Source organism: Ictidomys tridecemlineatus, chromosome 3, assembly GCF_052094955.1.
Source record: "Ictidomys tridecemlineatus isolate mIctTri1 chromosome 3, mIctTri1.hap1, whole genome shotgun sequence".
Classification (NCBI taxonomy): Eukaryota; Metazoa; Chordata; class Mammalia; order Rodentia; family Sciuridae; genus Ictidomys; species Ictidomys tridecemlineatus.
In genome coordinates this window covers 18,356,033-18,376,089 of record NC_135479.1, presented here as the reverse complement: position 1 = coordinate 18,376,089, position 20,057 = coordinate 18,356,033, and the positions used below count along the sequence as shown (strand labels likewise).

General features: G+C 37.2%; 1 protein-coding gene and 1 non-coding gene across 3 annotated transcripts in view; both read right to left on the bottom strand.

Moving 5' to 3' along the window:
* The window catches only part of Gpatch8 (G-patch domain containing 8), a 93,759-nt gene that overhangs the window by 71,203 nt on the left and 2,499 nt on the right, over positions 1-20,057 (bottom strand). The window lies entirely within an intron of this gene.
* LOC120884563 (U6 spliceosomal RNA) lies at positions 15,515-15,618 on the bottom strand. The gene has a single exon (XR_005726998.1). It is a non-coding gene; the product is annotated as a U6 spliceosomal RNA (small nuclear RNA).

Below are 20,057 nucleotides of genomic sequence, written 5' to 3'. Positions count from 1 at the left end.
TAGAGCACAAATCACCTCAAAAGATTGAAAATATGAGAGGTTAGGGTAAGAGCAAAAATATGAAAGTACTGAGTCTTTACAATGACATATGACATTCTGGAAAAGGTAGAACTATGAAACCACTGATATAAAGAGGCTGACTTAACTTAAAAAAAAAACTGTACAAAATAACAATCCCATCAATATGTACAACTATAATACACCAATAGAAAATGTGGGGGGAAAACCACTACAAACATCATCTTTTCATTGTGTTTATATAAAAAGGATGTGTTCTGCCAAGAAAAATGGCATATGCCCATAATCCCAACGACTCAGGAGGCTGAGAGAAGAACCAAAAGTCCAAGGTTGCTGGGCACGGTGGCACATGCCTGTAAACCCAGTGGCTCAGGAGGCTGGGGCAGGAGAAGCAAGAGTTCAAAGCAGCCTCAGCAAAAGCAAGATACTAAGCAATTCAGTGAGACCCTGTCTCTAGATAAAATACAAAATATGGCTGAGAAGTAGTTCTGTGGTCCAGTACTCCTGAGTTTAAGCCCCAGTACCAGGGCAGGGGGTGTCTAAGGCCAACCTCAGCAATTCATTGAGACCCTATCTCAAAACATTCCTATAATCCCAGTATTTTGGGAGGCTGAGACAGGAGGACTGCAAGTTCACCAGCCTCAGTAATTTAGTGAGTCCCAAAGCAGCTTTGTGAGATCCTATTTCAAAATAAAATATGGGGCCAGGGCTGTAGTTCCATGGCAGAGGATTTTCCTAGCATGTGTGAGGCACTGGGTTTGAGCCTAAGCACCACATTAAAAATAAACAAATAAAATAAAGGCATTCTGAGGCTGGAGTTATGGCTCAGCAGTAGAGTGCTTGCCTAGCATGTGTGAGGCCCTGGGTTCAATCCTCAGCACCACATAAGAAAATAAATAAATAAAATAAAGGTATTGTGTTCAAATACAACTAAAAAAAATAAATATTAAAAAAATTTAAGGGCTGGGGATGTGGCTCAAGGGTAGCGCGCTCGCCTGGCATGCGTGCGGCCCGGGTTCAATCCTCAGCACCACATATAAACAAAGATGTTGTGTCTGCCGAAAACTAAAAAATAAATATTAAAATTCTCTCTCAAAAAAAAAATTTTTAAAAAAAATTTAAAAGGCATTTTTAAATTTATTATTTGTGTCCATCTATAATTACAAATTAAAAATAAAATAAAATATATTAAAAAAGGGCTGGGGATGAGCAGCCCTGGGCATTTTTAAATTTATTTTTCTATCTATCTACAACTACAAATTAAATATATATATATATAAAAGGTCTGGGGATGTGCAACCCTGGGTTCAATACCTGGTACAAAAAAAAAAAAGAAATAAAAATGGCTGAGGCTGTACTCAGGGGTAAAGAGTTCCTGTTTCTATGCCTAGTACCTCCCCACTCAAAAATGAAGAAAGAGGGCTGGGGTTGTGGCTCAGTGGTTGAGTGCTCACCTAGTACACATGAGGCACTGGGTTTGATCCTCAGCACCACATAAAAATGAAATAAGGATATTGTGTGTCTACCTACAACTAAAAAATAAATATTTTTTAAAAAATGAATAAAGAGGGGCTGGGGCTTGCCTTGCACATATGAGGCACTGGGTTCAATGCTCAGCACCACATAAAAATAAACAAAAAAAATAAAGATATTGTGTCCCTCTATAACTAAAAAAAAATGAATAAAGACATGTTATTATTGTAACCCAACACATAGCATTCAGTAATTTTTCTGCCATCTACTAGTAATTGTCTTGATACAGGGCATATAAATAAAGAAAGAATACCTGGAAGGAACCATGGTTTATGGTAAACAGAGAATTATAATATAATAAGTACCACAGCAGAGAGGTAAACAGAAAGTTGGAGGAATACAGATTAGTAGTCTGGCAAGACTGGGAAATGGAAATGAGCTAGAGCTCAGCCAGGATGGGAGCTAAGGAGAAATATGAAGTCTGTCCCATAAGGGGAATGGTAGAGTACCAATGCCTACCAAAGGCTGCCTTCATAGAGTACGAATTTATTCTCTGAGCTATATTTATTCTATGTGGTAGTTGAAAATAATAAGAGAAAGAATAGTATGATTACTAGATGAACAAAGATAGAAGGAAAAAAAGAGTAAGAGAGCAATATGATTTTTCATTAAAAACTGTTTAATAGAGGACTAGGGAGATAGCTCAGAGATAGAACAAGTACTTAGCAAGAGAAAGAGGTCCTGTGTTCAATCCCCAGAACCAATAAACAAACAAAAAATGTTTATTAGGGATTGGGGGTAGGAAACAGAAAACTTCTGGAGAACATAAAAGACAGTGTAATGTCGGGAGCTGGCACATAGGAAATGAGCACCACTTAGCCTTGAGTGATTAGACATGGCAAGCCAGCCATGGGCTTTGTGTATGTGAACTATGAGCATTGAGTGCACAAAGTGGACTGAACCGACAATGCCCCTCCATTTGGGTGGGCCTTGCTCTGGTCTTTCTACTTGCTCAGCCATGATCCCCACACAGCTTATGAGATGGGTGTAGATTCCCTGATGTCAGTCAATCTGCTGACAGCAAACATCATGAAGCTAGACTCAACCCCCTGAAACCTGACCCCTTGCCTCATTTGAATGACTTATCCAAGGACCCCTAAGATCAGAGGAGCCATCACAGTACCCAAAGAAAAAGGTATTTCTCTGTCTCTATGTGATTATTTCATGCAGCCCAGTTCACCTGGAGTGACCTTGAGTGTTTAATCGTGGAACATGACAGTGGAGATTTGGAGGGGATTGCCTTAAAGATTAAAATAGCTCTATCCAAAAAAAAAAAAAAAAGGAATTAAAGAGTTGTGGTGGCCTATACCGTAGTCCCAGCTTCTAAGGAGTCTGAAGCAGGAGAATGTCTTTAGTACAGGAGTTTGATGTAAGCCTGGACACCACAGTAAGATCAGGCCTCAAAAAAAGGTGGGGGGTTGGGGGGTAGAATCTGTCACAACCTAGAGGAGCTTAAAGACACATAACAACTAAAAAAAATGAAGTATCCTGTATGGGATCCTGGAACAGAATATGGTCATTAGGGAACACCAAGGAAATCTGAATAAAATTTGGAACTCTGTTAATGATAATTTATCACTATTAGTTCATTAGTATGGTAACTAATATACTAAACTACATAAATCTTAGTAATAGGAGAAACTGGGTATAGGGTATGAGATATACATGGGAACTCTCCATACTGTCTTAGCAATTTTTCTGTAAATCTGAAACTGTCCTTAAATTAAAGATTTACATATTAAAAAAAAGGTTTTGGAATGGTCAGTACCACGACATACATACATACACACACACACACACACACACACACACACACACACTCAGCTTCTTTTAGCTTTGTACAATACCTTCAAGAAATCTTTACCTAAAAAATTTGTGAAATACTCAGTGTAGTATTTGGCAATCAGCTGCTGAATTCAGGATTTTTTTTTTTTTTTTTTTGCAGGGGTGGGGGGTGGTGGTGGTGATGCTAGGGATTAAATCCAGGGCCTTATGCGTGGGAGGCAAGCACTCTACCAACTGAAGTATATCCCCAGCCCCCAGGATAATTTTTACCATTCCTATTTTATAATAAGAAAACTGATACAGTTGGCTCATGCCTGTAATCATAGTGACTTGAAGGCTAAAGTAGGAGGATCACAAATTCAAGGTCAGCCTTAGCAATTTATCAACACCCTGTCTCAAACTTAAAAAGTAGGCTGAGGGTGGGGGCTGGGGTTGTAGCTCAGTGGCAGAGCACTTGCCTAGCTTGCATGAGGTACTGGGTTCGATTCTCAGCAAAATAAAAATAAGCAAGTAAAATAAAAGGCAGTCTGTCCACCTACAACTACAAAAAAATAAAAAAAAAAAGTAGGCTGAGGTTGTGGCTCAGTGGTACAGTGCTAGCCTCATATGTGTGAGGCAGTGTGTTCAATTCTCAACATCCCATGTAAATAAATGAATAAAATGAGGTTCACTGACAACTAAAAAAAAATTATTTTTAGTTCCATATTTCCACCACTGTATTATACACAGAGAATCAAAAAATTTAAAAAACCTCCACAATTCTAAAACAATATTCTCTATATAGAAGGCAGAATTAGTGAAAATCTTTTGCTTATCATAAAAGACAATGACTAGATTGACAAAGTACTATAGATTAGAGGAGACAAAGGAGAAATAACTAAATGTAATCAATGTGAAATCCTGAGTAGGATCCTAAATAGAAAAAAAATATTATTAGAAAAACTGCTAAAATAATACCTGTGGTTTAGTTACTAATACTCTGCCATGTTAATTTCCTAGTTTAGGTAATTTTATTATGGTAATTATGTGGATATTTTAGTAAGAAAAGATGAGCAAGCAGTATACCAGAATTCTCTGTACAATTTTTACAACTATTCTACAAATCTAAAATAATATTAGAGTAAAAAAAAATCTTTCAAAGTTATGGAATAATCTCCAAGACATATTGTCAAAATATAAATATCTAAGTGCCAAAAACAATGTGCCTGCATGCTATCCTTTAAGAAGGAAGAATAGAAAATGTTTGTATGTGTAGCCGTGAAAAGAACACCCATGTAATTGGAGTGGTCATTTTTTTTCTTTTTTTTTTAATTTTTTTAAAGAGAGAGTGAGAGAGAGTGAGAGAGAGTGAGAGAGAGTGAGAGAGAGAGAGAGAGAGAGAGAGAGAGAGAGAGAGAGAGAGAATTTTTTTTTAATATTTATTTTTTTTTTAGTTCTCAGCGGACACAACATCTTTGTTGGTATGTGGTGCTGAGGATCGAACCCGGGCCGGACGCATGCCAGGTGCTTGAGCCACATCCCCAGCCCTGGAGTGATCATTTTTGACAGGTGATTTACTTTTCACTCTGTCTTTTTAATGTTATGCTAGAAAATCAAAAAGAAGAGGAAGAAAGGAAAATAAGATGTAATTTTTAACTCTCAGGATATAAACTACAATAGTAATAATCGTGATGAAGGTGGGGTGATAATAATAGATATTTTATTTCTTGTCTCCTCTCCTGCCTTCAAATTTTTTTCAAATCATTCTTCCCAAAAATAGTCAGTATGATACCTGATTACTTTGAAGGCTTTAACAGATTTGGAGAAGTATTTTTCACTGCTTGCCACCACTTTCAAAACCTCATTAAATCTATCAAATCTCTTTAGGGCTAGATGATCATATAATGTATCATACAAACCAGGGCACTTTGAGAATAAAAAGGAAAAAATATTATTCTAGGACAAAAAGTATAGAGAACATATGGTCATCCTAGTAAAATTCATAGATCCTATGTCTAAAATTTAGTTTTAATAATAACTGGTTGGGTTGGGCATGGTGGTGCACACCTGTAATCCCAGCAACTTGGGAGGTTGAGGCAGGAGGATGGTTGAGTTCAAACCCAGTCTCAGCAACTTAGTGAGGCCCTAAGCAACTGAGCAAGGCCCTAAGCAACTGAGCAAGATCCTATCTCTAATGAAATATTTTAAAAGGGCTAGGGATATAGCTCAGTTGGTAGGTACAGCACCACGAATAAAAGAGGGGGGAGCTGGGAGCCAGGTGTGATGGCACACATGTGCCTGTAAACCCAGCAGCTTGAGAGGCTGAGGCAGGAGGATCATGAGTTCAAAGCAAGCCTCAGCAAAAAGCAAGGTGCTAAGCAACTCAGTGAGACTCTGATTCTAAATCAAATACAAAAAAGGGCTGGGGATGTGGCTCAGTAGCAGGTGTCCCTCAGTTCAATCCCTGGTACCAACCCCCCCAAATATATATATATATATATATATTTTTTTAATGGGCCAGGCATGGTGGTGCACACCTGTAATCATAGGGACTTGGGAGGCTGAGGCAGGAGGATGACAAGTTAAAGGCCCATGCCAGGAATTTAGTTAGACTCTGTCTCAAAATAAATACGTAAACAAATAGAACTAGGGATGTAGCTCAGTGGTAAAACACCCCAGCGTTCAATCCCCTGGATGGATGGATGGATGGAAGGAAGGAAGGAAGGAAGGAAGGAACGAAGGAAGGAACGAAGGAAGGAACGAAGGAAGGAATGAACGAACGAAGGAAGGAAGAAAAATTGTAAGTATACATATACATATACGTACACCCACTGACCTTCCCTCAAAAGCCTCCATTTATGCTAGCTCTAATTACAAATGTACAAAATATGGGATTGGGTATGCGGGTCAGTGGTAGAACTTGCCTAGCACGTGTGAAGCCCTAGGTTCTATTCCTAGTAAGCAAAAACAAGAAAATAGCCAGGCTCACCTGTAATCCCAGCAGTTTGGGAGTCTGAGACAGGAGAATCATGAGTTCAAAGCCAGGCTCAGCAATGATGAGGTGCTAAGCAACTCAGTGAGACCCTGTCTCCCAATAAAATACAAAATAGGGCTGGGGATGTGGCTCAGTGGTCAAGTGCCCCTGAGTTCAATCCCTGGTACCAAAAACAATTAAAAACAAAAACCCAAGAAAATAGAACCTGGCTGACCTGCCCTGTGTATCATGAAAATACACAGTAGCTCTAGTTTCTTACAGGTCAAGGATTCTGCTTCCAAATGTGAGACAAATGTGAAAAAAATTTAGCTTTCATGATAATTTAAATATAGACAGGGATTGCCCTATCAATATAAGAATCTTATTTGTTAACTGATTATGATTTTGGCGTCCACGTAATCCCACAGCTGTATCTTTCCCGGGTAACTTGACCATTGAGCTATATTCACAGCTCTTTTCATTTTATTTTGAGACAAGGTCTTACTAAATTGTCCAGGATGCCCTTGAACCTGTGATCCTCCTGCCTCAGCCTCCTGAGTCTCTGATATTACAGGCTTGTGCCACCATACCTGGTGTCAATTTGTTTGGTTTATATTTTCATTAAATTCAAAATTTGGGGGGCTGGGGTTGTGGCTCGGCGGTAGAGAACTCATCTCACACAAGCGGGACCCTGGGTTCGGTCCTCAGCATCACGTAAAAAATAAGTGAGTGAAATAAAGGTATTGTGAATAAATATTATTATTATTTTTTTTTTGCTTATGGCCTTTTATTTGGATTCTTGACTCAAGTCCTACAAATGTCAAGAGTAGGCCTGCTTATAGGAATGGGGAATGGAGGGTGGGAGTGATAAAAGTTCCAGGATGGAGTAAGCCAGTCTGATGTACTCATTGTAATCGAATTCCACATTATTTTTCTGGTAATGGATAGGGAAGCTAGGGTCGCTTTACAACTGAGCTACATCCCAGCCCTTATTTTTAAATTTGAAACAGTCTTGCTAAGTTCCTTAGGCTGCCTTTGAATTTATGATCCTCCTGCTTTGGCCTCCAAAGTATCTGGGACTACAGGCATGTGTCACCTTGCCTGGCTCAACAATTCTTAAAGCATTTAGAAAGGTGAGAAATAATAGTTAGGAATTCCTCTGGAACCCACAGTAATACTGTATTGTTTCTTTTCACTGGCTAGTATGACAGAGTCTCTATTCAGACACTTTGACCAAAATTCCACAATGGTCCACAGAAGAACACATGTATTTACAATATGTCACACAGAAAGAAACTCACAACTAAAAGGTGATTATTGTAATTATTAAAACAAATTCAAATTTTAACTATCCATAACACAATCTTCATACTTGAAATATCCCTCAACTCACTTTATAAGATACCACAGCAACTAACAGTTCAACCTAGATAATCCACCACACAGCAGAGAGTCCCTAGGTCTGAACATTTTTCTCAGATTCTACTAAGCTTCTCTCTCCGATATGACTTCCTTAAAAACAAAAAAAAAAAGGAACACTTTTATTTCAGACATGCAAGAAAAGCTATTTCAGAATTTACTAATTCAAAGCATGTAGCTATATACATGTAACAAAAGAAGCAACATCTTTACAGTTCAGCACAGAGCATCTAAAGCAAACAGGCTAAATGCCTGTCTTTATTTACTCATCAATTAAAATATCAAACCAACTTCTATGTGTCTAATTGTGACTCAATACAAGAAAAATGAGGAAAACACGAAAGACTTTGCATTCCAAGAGTTCTTAAGTCCACGGAAGTAAGAAATTATAAGAAGTATAAAATAGGAGAGGTAAAACAACACAGTGATTAAAGACTGAGACCAGTCCAAAATAACTGAAGTTCTTTTGGTTTGCTAGTTGTGTGACCCTGGATAAGTTTTTAATTTGTAAAATGGGAGTAACAATAGAATCTACTCTATGGGGTTAGTAGGGATTATCTCATGATAATATTATCTCATGATAATAGTGCATAACTTACTGCCGTACACAGAGTAAGTACTCTGTGCTCTATCAGGTGCTACTATTACTAATAAAAGTGTTATTACTCAAATAAGACCAAAGTGTTGTAATAGCACAGAAAATGAAGCAACTAACTCTGCCTAGGGAAGATATCAATATCAGAGATAACATCAAATGGAGTCTTTTTTTTTTTAAGTTTAAAAACAATTCTTTAACAGCTGTACAGATACTGAAGGTATCATAAGATATTACTCTCACTTTATGAGGGTAAATGTGAAAATTTAGAAGAAATGAACAAATTCATAGGAATGTATAACTATCAAAATTAAGGTAAGAGCTTGGTCCAATACCACAGCAGCCACGGTTTTATAGGTGGCATTTAGTACTTGCCATAGAAAGTATGCGGTGACCCCTGTAAAAAGGAATTAAGCCCTAACCCCATGTGGTGGTACAGCATGCACTGTGATGAAAAAGGATGTGGGCCGGTACCCAGTAGAGGGCTGTTGTAGTTCAGAGAGGGCCTTGGTCCCCTAGGGCCTAATGTGAGGTGTCTTGGTAGGAATTGGCTTTTGCTCTCATACTTGGATTAATGCTGTCTCATGGGAGTGAACAAATTCTCACTCTTGTGGGACAGCACTAGTTACCAAGAGAACAGGCTCATTTGCCTCATTTGCATAACCCTTGAATAAGTAGGAATTTGCTAGAGAGAAGAATATTCTTGACAACATATGCAAAATAAGAGCATATGCAAAAGCAAGAATAATCAAAGAGCCTAAACATGTTCAGGTAAACAATAAAAATCCCAGGATACAGACAACAAGGAGAAAAAAGAAGAAATCAAGTACAGTTGTTATAATGGCATCAGAGAGTTTTAAGCCAGATTAGTGAGTTTGGATTTTACACTAATGATATCAGGAACCACAGAGAAAGTCGCATCTTAAGAGAGAAAAGGTTCAAATCTGAGTTTACTGTGTAGACTAAATTTCTCTAAGACTCAGCTTTTTCATCAGTAAAATGGGGGATACCGCCACCACCACCACCATCTAGTTTGGAGGGTATCTTGGATTAGATAAATATCCTAAAATTCCTTGGTACTAGAGCTGGAATGAAATATGTAATCCACAAATAGTAGCTGATATTACTCTGATACTGTTCTCTTCTCACCAGATAACAGAGCAGTCAATTTTTTACATCATAATAGTCAGGGGTAAGTTTATAATATCCTCTAACTTGAACTGTCAAGTTCAAGTAGAAGTATAAAACTCCTTTCCAATTGACTGTGTTCTTGCTGTGATGGTTGGGGTTTTTGTTTGTCTCTTTTTTTCTTTGGTTTTGATGATGCTGGGCATTGAAGCCAGGTTCTCTGTATATGCTAGGCAAGGCACTCTACCACTGAACTATTACCCCAGCCGCAATCTATGCTTTTTCTGGAAACAAATGATCAAACTGGACTTCTTTGGTCTGTTTTTTCTTTTTTCTTCCTGTGGTGCAGGGGATTGAACCCAGGGCCTTCTGCAGGCAAGGCGAGCACTCTACTAACTGAGCTATATCCCCAGCCCTGTTTTCTATCTTTTTATGATGCCAAGCTAACAAATGGACACGCAATAATTTTGAGGAAATTAAATGGGGTTGTCTGATAGACCTATGGTGAAAATGTCACACATGGTGAAATGTCAACAAGAAGCCATAAACAATCAATTAATTTTATTACACAAGATATTTTTAAAACAACAACAAAAAATCATCTTTAAAGACAATTATACCAGTTAGGCACGGTGGCAAATGCCTGTAGCGGCTCAGGAGGCTGAGGCAAGAGGATCGTGAGTTCAAAGCCAGCCTCAGCAAAAGTGAGGCGCTAAGCAACTCAGTGAGACTGTCTCTTTATAAAATTCAAAACTATAGGGCTGGGGATGTGGCTCAGTGGTCGAGTGCCCAAGTTCAATCTCCAATACCAAAAAAAAGACAAGTATACCAACTACTTCTTACCAGTTAATTAATTGGCAGATAACTCTACCTCACATGAGAAACAATGCTTTGCAAACTGATATGGTACCAACACTCATCTCCTTCAAGAGAGGCCAAGCTATACAGTGCAGCAGAAAGAAAATACAATAAGAATCAGAAGATTGGAGTTTAAAACTCAGCTCTAGAGCCAGGATTGTAGCTCTACTAGTAAAGTGCCTGCCTGATATGCACAAGGCCCTGGGTCAGATCCCCAGACCCACAAGAGGAAAAAAAAAAAAAAAAAAAAAACCTGGATGCAGTAATCCCAGCTACTCCAGAGGCTGAGGTAAGAGGATCACAGGTTCAAGCTGGAGGAAAGTCTAGGCAATTTAGCAAGACCCTGTCTCAGAACAAAAAACAAACAAAGGTTGAGGATGTAGCTCAGTGTCCCTGGGTTCAATACCTAATATTGCAAAACAAAAGAAACAAAACAAATAAGACTCAGCTCAGCACCAGATAAACTATATACCTGGGTCTCAATTTTCTCATCCATAAAATGGAAATACTATTTTATTTAATTCCCTAAATTACTAGAACAATCAGAAAAAAATGTAATAAAGGCACTTCTTAAGTCATGACAGTATACAAGTATACAATATTATCATTATCATCTCCAGGTTAAATGATCTGATAACGTCCTGGTGCCTCAGTTCTTTAACTTCCTTTCCTACAACCATCCTGTCTTCCATTGTACCTTAGTTATTCACTTTCATGGTCATAAACAATAATTTCAACATTGTACTATCCAACCACCACCAACTTCTATCTTCCCAGCTCATTTTCTCTGGTATACTCACACAAACAAATCCCTCTAACAAGTCTTAAGTCCCATCAGAACCTAAAATATATTGATCCTACAAACTTTTCACCTTCTCACCATTACTACTACCATCTCCCACAACCCCATAGTCTTTATTCATTACCCTACCAAGCTTAAAATCAGATGGTCCATTATTATTATCACTTCTCTGTATATATCCTCAATTCATGGGGTTCCATTCACATTAACTTTGGTGAATAGAGACTGGTTATCAAGAGCTTTAACTGGGGGCTGGGGATGTGGCTCAAGCGGTAGCGCGCTCGCCTGGCATGCGTGCGGCCCAGGTTCGATCCTCAGCACCACATACCAACAAAGATGTTGTGTCCGCCGAGAACTAAAAAATAAATATTAAAAAAAATTCTCTCTCCTCTCTCACTCTCTCTTTAAAAAAAAAAAAGAGCTTTAACTGTATGGATATAGCATATCCAACAAAACTAAATATCAATTAATCTTGTTATAAGAAAGCAGGAATTTTAATGTCTATCCATTAACAAAAACATCTTAAATCACTAGTGCATTCCTGCTTAAAGTACTAAAATAAAACTTACTTTGCAGCCCTAGCTTTTGCTTTGTCCTCCCCTCTCCCTTTTCTCCAGTTCTGGAGATCCAGCACAGAGCCTTACACATAGTAGACAAGTAAAATACCACTGAGCTATATCCTCAGCTCCTACTTGTTTTCTTCTGCCCTGGCTATTTTCTCCAAATAAATGTTCTCCCATTATTTTCCTTTGCAAAGATGCAATTCCATCCTTCAAGATCCAGTTTAAATGCTAGCTTCTCCATAAAAGCATGTCTAATCATCCCACTTTAAAGATTCTTCCCTTAGGAGTTTTGCATTTACTAACTGTACAATTCATTTGTTAATCATGTCAATCTTAAGAATAACAAACTAAACATCATCATTACTTTTCTTACTCTTGATCTAGAAGTCCTTGAGCAAGTGGGGAGACACTTCTTAAATAACTCCTCCCCACAGACATACACACACTTCTTAGTACAATCACTTTTTTCTTCTTTTCCTGGTAATTCTAGAAATTAAACCCAGGGCCTTATACATGGAGTCAAGCACTCTACCTCTTAGTTATGCCCCCAGTCCCAAATATTTTTTATTTAACCAAGTTTTCAGAAATTGGTCTATATTCTAGAAATTATTCTCAAGGTAAATCTCTCTTCCACAGGTGATACTAAAGCAATATTAAACGAATTAATATTTCAACCATTTTTGCCCTTTAAGATACCTCATAATTTTACTTATAACTAAAATAAAATTATTGGACCACAGCCAAAAAATCTGCAAGCATCTTCTTTAACTTCTTCTATAGTCAAGACCTGGTATAATGGGTTAGGAGTGTGGTTCAGTGGTATAGTCTAGTCAGAATGTGTGAAGCTCTGGGTTTAATCCTTAGAGTGAGCACACACACACACACACAAAAAAAAAAAAAAAAAATTGTAAAGATGTAGAGTAGCCAGACACTATGGTGTACACCTATAATTCCAGCAACCTAGGAGGCTGGAGCATCACAAATTTGAAGTCAGCCTCAGAAACTTAGTTAGGTCCCAAGCAACTCGGTGAGACCCTGTCTCAAAACTAAAAATTAAAAAGGGCCAGAAATGTAGCTCAGTGGTAAATTGCTCCTGAGTTCAATCCCAAGTACCAAAAAACAAAACAAAGTACCAAATTAATTTCTCAATTTTGATCAGCACTGTCTACAAAATGATTAAACAAAAATTAAGCTTTGCTTCCCTCATTAACTCTGGAAAAATAATGTTATATGACCCAAAAGTTGTGTTCACTTTTCCTACTATCATTATTAAAATGTCAGAAGACATGATCACTTTTTCTTATTATAACTTTTAAACTCAAGAGCCATTTTGTATTTTAATTCTATAAAACACTAAAATGAATTGTAATTCCTCTTTGAAATCAATGTAATTGCCAAAGAATGACAAACTAATGACAACTAATAATTGAAACCTCATGAAATGAGACCAAATGTAATATTATAAAGATATTTTCTGGTAGCTTTTAATTCCTTACTATCTATAACATTTACTCAAACACTGTGTGCTACAAATCTACCTACAATGCAAGAACAACTTTAGGTTTGTTCTCTTCTATTCATTCCTAAATTAGGTAAAAGACAGCACTTGCTTGCCTGGAACACGTGAGACCCTGGGTTCGATCCTCAGTGCCACATAAAAATGAATACACAAAATAAAGATATTGTGTCCATGTATAACTATAAATAAATAAATACACACACACACACACAAAAAAAAAACATTTGGGCTGGGGTTGTGGCTCAGTGGTAGCGTGCTTGCCTAGCACGCGTGAGGCACTGGGTTCAATTCTCAGCACCACATACAAATAAATAAAGGTCCATCAACAACTAAAAAATATTTTTTTAAAAAATACTAAACATTTGTTTAAAATTCAAAGAAATCACTTAATATAAGCATGTCAATACAGTATATTCCTTTTTTGAACTTGGGCATATTTAACTTTTTGTACTAACACTATGTATTAAAACAAATATGGTTAGACTTCCACAGTTAAATAGACAATTCACTTTTTTTTTAATTTTAATATTTATTTATTTTTTAGTTTTCAGCAGACACAACGTCTTTGTTTGTATGTGGTGCTGAGGATCGAATCAGGGCCGCACGCATGCCAGGCAAGCGCACTACCGCTTGAGCCACATCCCCAGCCCAACAATTCACTTTTTATAAATGGAAAATCATTACAACATCTTCTGGGATTCACTGCAATATCAAATCAATGACTTCTTTCAGTATTTGTGGTGGTCATTTGTAATTCTTTTGGTAATTATCATGAATCTGCTTTCACTAATTCTAAGTGGCAATGCTGATATGAAAAGGATTAATGCCGGGCTGGGGATACAGCTCAGTTGGTGAGTGCTTGCCTCACTGCCTCAAATGCAAAGCCCTGGGTTCAATCCCTAGCACCACCAAAAAAAATGAAAAGAAAAAAGAAAGAAAGAAATGAAAAGAAAAGGAAAAAAAAAAGGATTAATGCCAGACATACAAGCAAAAGTACCAGGCTGTTTCAAAGGAGGAACTTAATAGAATTCAAGAACTGGACTGGTGCACATCTGTAATCAAAGTGGCCCAAGAAGCTGAGACAGGTATATCAAAAGTTCAAAGCCAACCTCAGCAACTTACTAAGACCCGGTCTCAAAATAAAAAATAAAAAGGTCTGGGGATGTGACTCAGTAGTTAGATGCCCCTGGGTTCAACTCCTAATATTTAAAACAAAACAAAATACCTGGAGATATATATATATATATACCTCAAGCAAGAACCCATTTTCATTAATAAAATATTAGAAACTGACTAAGTCATAAGAACAAAGACAAAACCTCTACATGGATTTCAGATCCATAATTCAAAATCTCATGAATTCCTGCTACTTTTTTTCAGAAAACTTTTTTTTCCCTTTCTTTGCATTGCTGGGGATCAAACCCAGGGCCTTACACATGCTGGGTAAGTACTCTTATCATGAGCTATACCTTTTAGCTCCTAAAAGAATTTTATCAGTAGGGGGGATAGGAAGGGCAGCAGAATAGAATAGACATTATGATTCCATGTATGTATTATATGTCAAAATACATTCTGCTGTCAGGTATGACTAAAAAAAATAAAAATAAATCGTATGGTTAAAAAAAAAAAGAATTTTATCATGAGACTGAGAGTATAACTCGATGATAGAGCATGTGCTTAGCAAACTCAAGGCCCTGGAGTAAATTCCTGGCACCAAAAATAATAATTTTTTTCATGATGGGCATGGTGGTATAGACCTGTAATCCCAGCAACTCAGGAGGCTTAGGCAGGAAGATCACAAGACTAGCCTAGGCCACTTAGCAAAACTCGGTCTCACACAAAAATTAAAAATACAAAAATTTTTTTGCAAACCCAGAAGAAATCACTTGGGAATGTATCTCAGATAGCTATAAAGCAGCATAATCACAATGTCTAATTACATATGTTTTTTATATTTTTAAGTCAAATATTTTCATGTTCACTATATAACATATCATAAAACCTAAGAAAATGTGATAAAAGAATCCCTCTGCAGAGTATTCTATTGAGAACTGTACATAAAAAAATAAAATAGGGACTTCTGCTTTTCTATATTTTTGACTGTACTAGAACAGCCCTGAGATACTAATCAACAGTATATTTGTACAAATATGCTTCTTATTGGCCTCTCATGCCTAAGTACACCAGAAGCCTACAATCACAGTTCTTCACAACCCCAATATAACCACCCCACCAAAAAAAAAAAAAAAAACTTATGTCTCTGTGGTGTTATTCCTTGATATGTCCCACATGTTCAAGTGTTTTCTACTTTTAACTATATACCATTCACTCTAGTTTTTGTTTTTTAATGGAACGCTTCACAAATTTGTGCATCATCCTTGAGCAGGGCCATGCTAATCTTCTCTGTATCATTCCAATTTTAGTATATGTTCTGCCAAAGCAAACACCTCTTCACTCAGGGAACCTTCCCTATGTTGATCTTTGGTCACTCTTGAATATATTATCCAATAATATTATCATTTTGCATATATTAATAATCATACCGATTTATCATCAGCATTTTGAAACTGGTATTTTATTGGTTCCAATCCTTGCCACCTATCATACTATGGGATTGGAAACAGAAATGATTTTGCCTAAGTTTCAGTATCCTGAGCAAGCTAACAATGATTTTCATAGCTTGTGGCATTTCTTCCAAATGAGGAAAAGAGACACAGGAAATGATTAAAACACTCTCGCATATGTCATCTCTGGCATCCCTGCTTTAGAATGCCAATTCTATTCCAAAGAACCATACAATGTACTAATCGGCTTCTGTGACCTAAGTATCTTAAAAGTATGAATCTCTTCATTTAATGTTTCAACTAAGAAAAATCTGAAGGTCATATCCTAGAATCATATGAAACACAATAAGGGGACAGGAGGTATAGCTCAGTATTAGAACACGTGCCTAGCTTGCACAAGGCTGGGTTTGACTGCCAGCACTTAAAAAAAAAAAAAAAAAGAAGGAATTCTACAAATAAAACATTAACTTGCTTGTTGCTATTTAACATTATGATCACTTATATTAATTCTAAAAATTTCTTGGGCAACTTTTACTTGTTTTGGGGGGGAAGGGATTTAATCTGGGTACAACCTCAGTACTTTTATATTTTATTTACAGAGGGTCTCTCTAAGTTGCTTAGGATCTTACTAAATTGCTGAAGCTGACCTCAAATTTGTGATCCTCCTGCCGCAGCATTCCAAGTCTCTGCGATTACAGGTGTTTGCCAACATGCTTGGCCTCATTGATCAATTACTGTCATTAAAACCCTAAAGAAGCTGGGTGTGGTGATGCAAGCCTGTAATATCAGTGACTGAGACAGGAGGATTGAGAGTTCAAACCCAGCCTTAGCAAAAGCCAGGCACTAAGCAACTCAGTGCAACCCTGTCTCTAAATAAAAAATACAAAATAGGGCTGCTGCGTATGTAGCTCAGTGGTTGAGTGCCCCTGCGTTCAATCCCCAGTACAAAAAAAAAAAAAATCTAAGAGAAGACTAAGAATAACAACTAATAGTCCTCTGCAAGTAAACATACTAAAGAACATTTCTTCACTAGCATTCAGTTGCATCACCATTAATGGCTGCACAATAAAAAAACAATAAAATATAAAACACCACACACCAGCCCCCAACCTGTGCTGGAGATTCAACCCAGGGCCTTGCAAATGGTAGGCAATTGCTCTACCAAAGCACTGTATCTTATAGCATCTTAGAGCTATATAACAACGTAGATCAAAACTTTCTTTTTTTTTTTTTTAAAGAGAGAGGAGAGAGAGAGAGAGAGAGAGAGAGAATTTTTTTTTAATATTTATTTTTTAGTTTTTGGCGGACACAACATCTTTGTTGGTATGTGGTGCTGAGGATCGAACCCGGGCAGCACGCATGCCAGGTGAGCGCGCTACCGCTTGAGCCACATCCCCAGCCCTAGATCAAAACTTTCTTGGGGCCAGGGTTGTAATTCAATGGTAGAGTATTTGCTTCACATGTGTGAGGCACTGTGTTCAATCCTCAATACCATAAATAAATAAATAAATAAATAAATAAATAAATAAATAAATAAATAAATAATAAGGTATTATGTACAACTACAAAAAATAAATTTTATAAATGATATTGAGTCCATCTACAACTAAAAAATTTTTTTAAAAAGTTTCTTTAATGGATCTGAAATTCAAAATGGTGAATACATCTGTATCTTAAATTACAATATGTATTTTCCATTAGTTTGTGTAACACTTTGATCTATAAATAAATGTCTTATTTGGTAAACAAAGGTAGAAGTCCCATCTCATTCAGAAACTGAAGTCAGATTCTTAAAGAAATAGTTGAAACTCTTAAAAACAAACAAACAAAAAAAAGTCAGCCTAGATGACACAGATTTCCAAAGATAAAATACCACTTTAAAAAGCTAAGAGAGAGGCTGGGGTTGTGGCTCAGAGGTAGAGCGCTCCCCTCGCACGTGCGAGACCCTGGGTTCGATCCTCAGCACCACATAAGAATAAATAAGTGAAATAAAGGTTTGGGGCTGGGGATGTGGCTCAAACGGTAGCGTGCTCGCCTGGCATGTGTGCGGCCCGGGTTCGATCGATCCTCAGCACCACATACCAACAAAGATGTTGTGTCCGCCGAGAACTAAAGAATAAATATTAAAAATTCTCTCTCTCTCTCCTCTCTCACTCTTTCTTTAAAAAAAAAAAAAGAAAGAAATAAAGGTATTGTTTCCAACTACAACTAATAAATAAATAAAAAACTAAGGGGGGGGCTGGGTTTGTGGCTCAGTGGTAGAGTGCTTGCCCAGCACATGTGAGGCACTGGTTCTTTTTGTTTTTGTTGATGTTGTTGTTAAATATTTTATTTCTTAGTTGTAGTTGGACACAACACTTTTATTTATTTTATTTTTATGTGGTGCTGAGGATCAAACCCAGGGCCTTGAACATACTAAGCCAGCACTCTACTACTGCGCTACAACCCCAGACCAAGGCACTGGGTTTGATCCTCAGTGCCACATAAAAATAAATAAATAGGGGGCTGGGGATGTGGCTCAAGCAGTAGCGCACTCGCCTGGCATGCGTGCGGCCTGGGTTCGATCCTAGGCACCACATACAAAGATGTTGTGTCCACCAAAAACTTTAAAAAATAAATAAATTTTAAAATTCTCTCTCTCTCTGTCTCTCTCTTTTAAAAAAAATAGATAGATGGATGGATAAATGAAGTGAGGGTGTTGTGTTCTAGGGGAGGATACAGTGTGGCTCAGTGGTAGAAAACTTGCCTAGTAGGCATGAGGCCCTGGGTCTGATCCCAGCACCACAAAAATATATAAATGAATAAATAAATATATCAAATCAACTTTTAAAAAGTTAGTCAAGGGGCTGGAAGTATAGCTCAATGGTAGAGCACCTGCCTACTATGGACAAGGCCCTGAGGCTTGATTTCTAGAAGGGGATAACCTAGACAAAACTAAACTAGAATAGTTAACAATATATCCTTGACACAGTGTAACTTATCACTGTCAAGAAGCCTCCCTAAAAGCCTCTGGCAGATCAAAAAGAAACAGATCTGGACAAAACAGAACAGAGTAAAAACTGTAATTGTATCACCTTTCTAAAAGCTCACTTATACTTTGTGACCTATAAGTTTATCCTCCACATTTGATGACTCATGTACAGCTATATAAAATATGTAATTGCCAGCAGAGATAATTTGAGCACAGGAGTCAAAAAGTCATTCTGAATCCAGGTTTTGCCATTTAATGGATGTATTATACACATCTGTTTCCTTAACTTTCTGTGCCTCAGCTACTTCACCTGAAAATAGAAGTAATACCTACATTGTAGGGTTATTGTGAAGAGTATGACAACACACATAAGCCTCATAGAAAAGTATCTGGGATTTGTTTTGTTTTGAGGTATTCCCATCTAGGGAGGCTTCTTGACAGTGATAAGAACTTAAGAACTTAAGGAGCTACCTATATCCCCAACCCTTTTCAGTTTGTGATAGGGTTTCACTAGTTGTTCAGGACCTCTCCAAGTTGCTGAGACTGGCTTTGATCCTCCTGTCTCAGCCTCTAAAGTCACTGAGATTACAAACATGTACCACACCAGGCACCTTTGTATTATTACAATAGTTACCAAATTTAAAAAATATATATCACTGGTAACAATTACTGCCTATATTCATAAATACTTCAAATGGCATACAAGTTAAACCTCTCACTATATTAGACAAAAGACCTTTGGGCTGAAGTGTAGCTCAGTGGTACAGCCCTTGTCTAGTACCCCTGAGGTCTTGTGTGTAACCTCAGCACCAAAAAAGAAAGAAAGAAAGAAAGAAAAATTAAAACTTTAGATGTTCACAAAAGTCTAATAATAAGCCCAACTATTTTAGAGATAACATTCAAACGCTCCAAAATTTGCACTTCATAGTAAATTGGTAAAGAGTGAAATTCTAAAATTTCAAATTATATTTCCAAATTAAAGGGAAAGGGGGGGGGCAGTCATCTGGAACTTACCAGAGAAGATGAACAGAGAAATTTCCAATGCTATGAGATCTGCTTAAAGCAACAAGATCTATTCACTGTTTGGAAACCTACCATGGGTTTGTTTTCAAGTGTAGTCAGTGGTTTAACCTCATTTATCACTTAAACCTTAAAAAGAGGCCACTTTTAATCTTGAATAATCTGAACTTGAAAAATGTTACAGATACATTATTTGCAGGAGCATTCTATTACATTTCATTTCTCTCCAATAACTTTAAATCAAAGGGCATCATTAATAAAGGTCAATATATATATTCCCCTTTAGTAAACCATCCTAAAAAAAAAAAAAAAAATACCACACTGTTTTC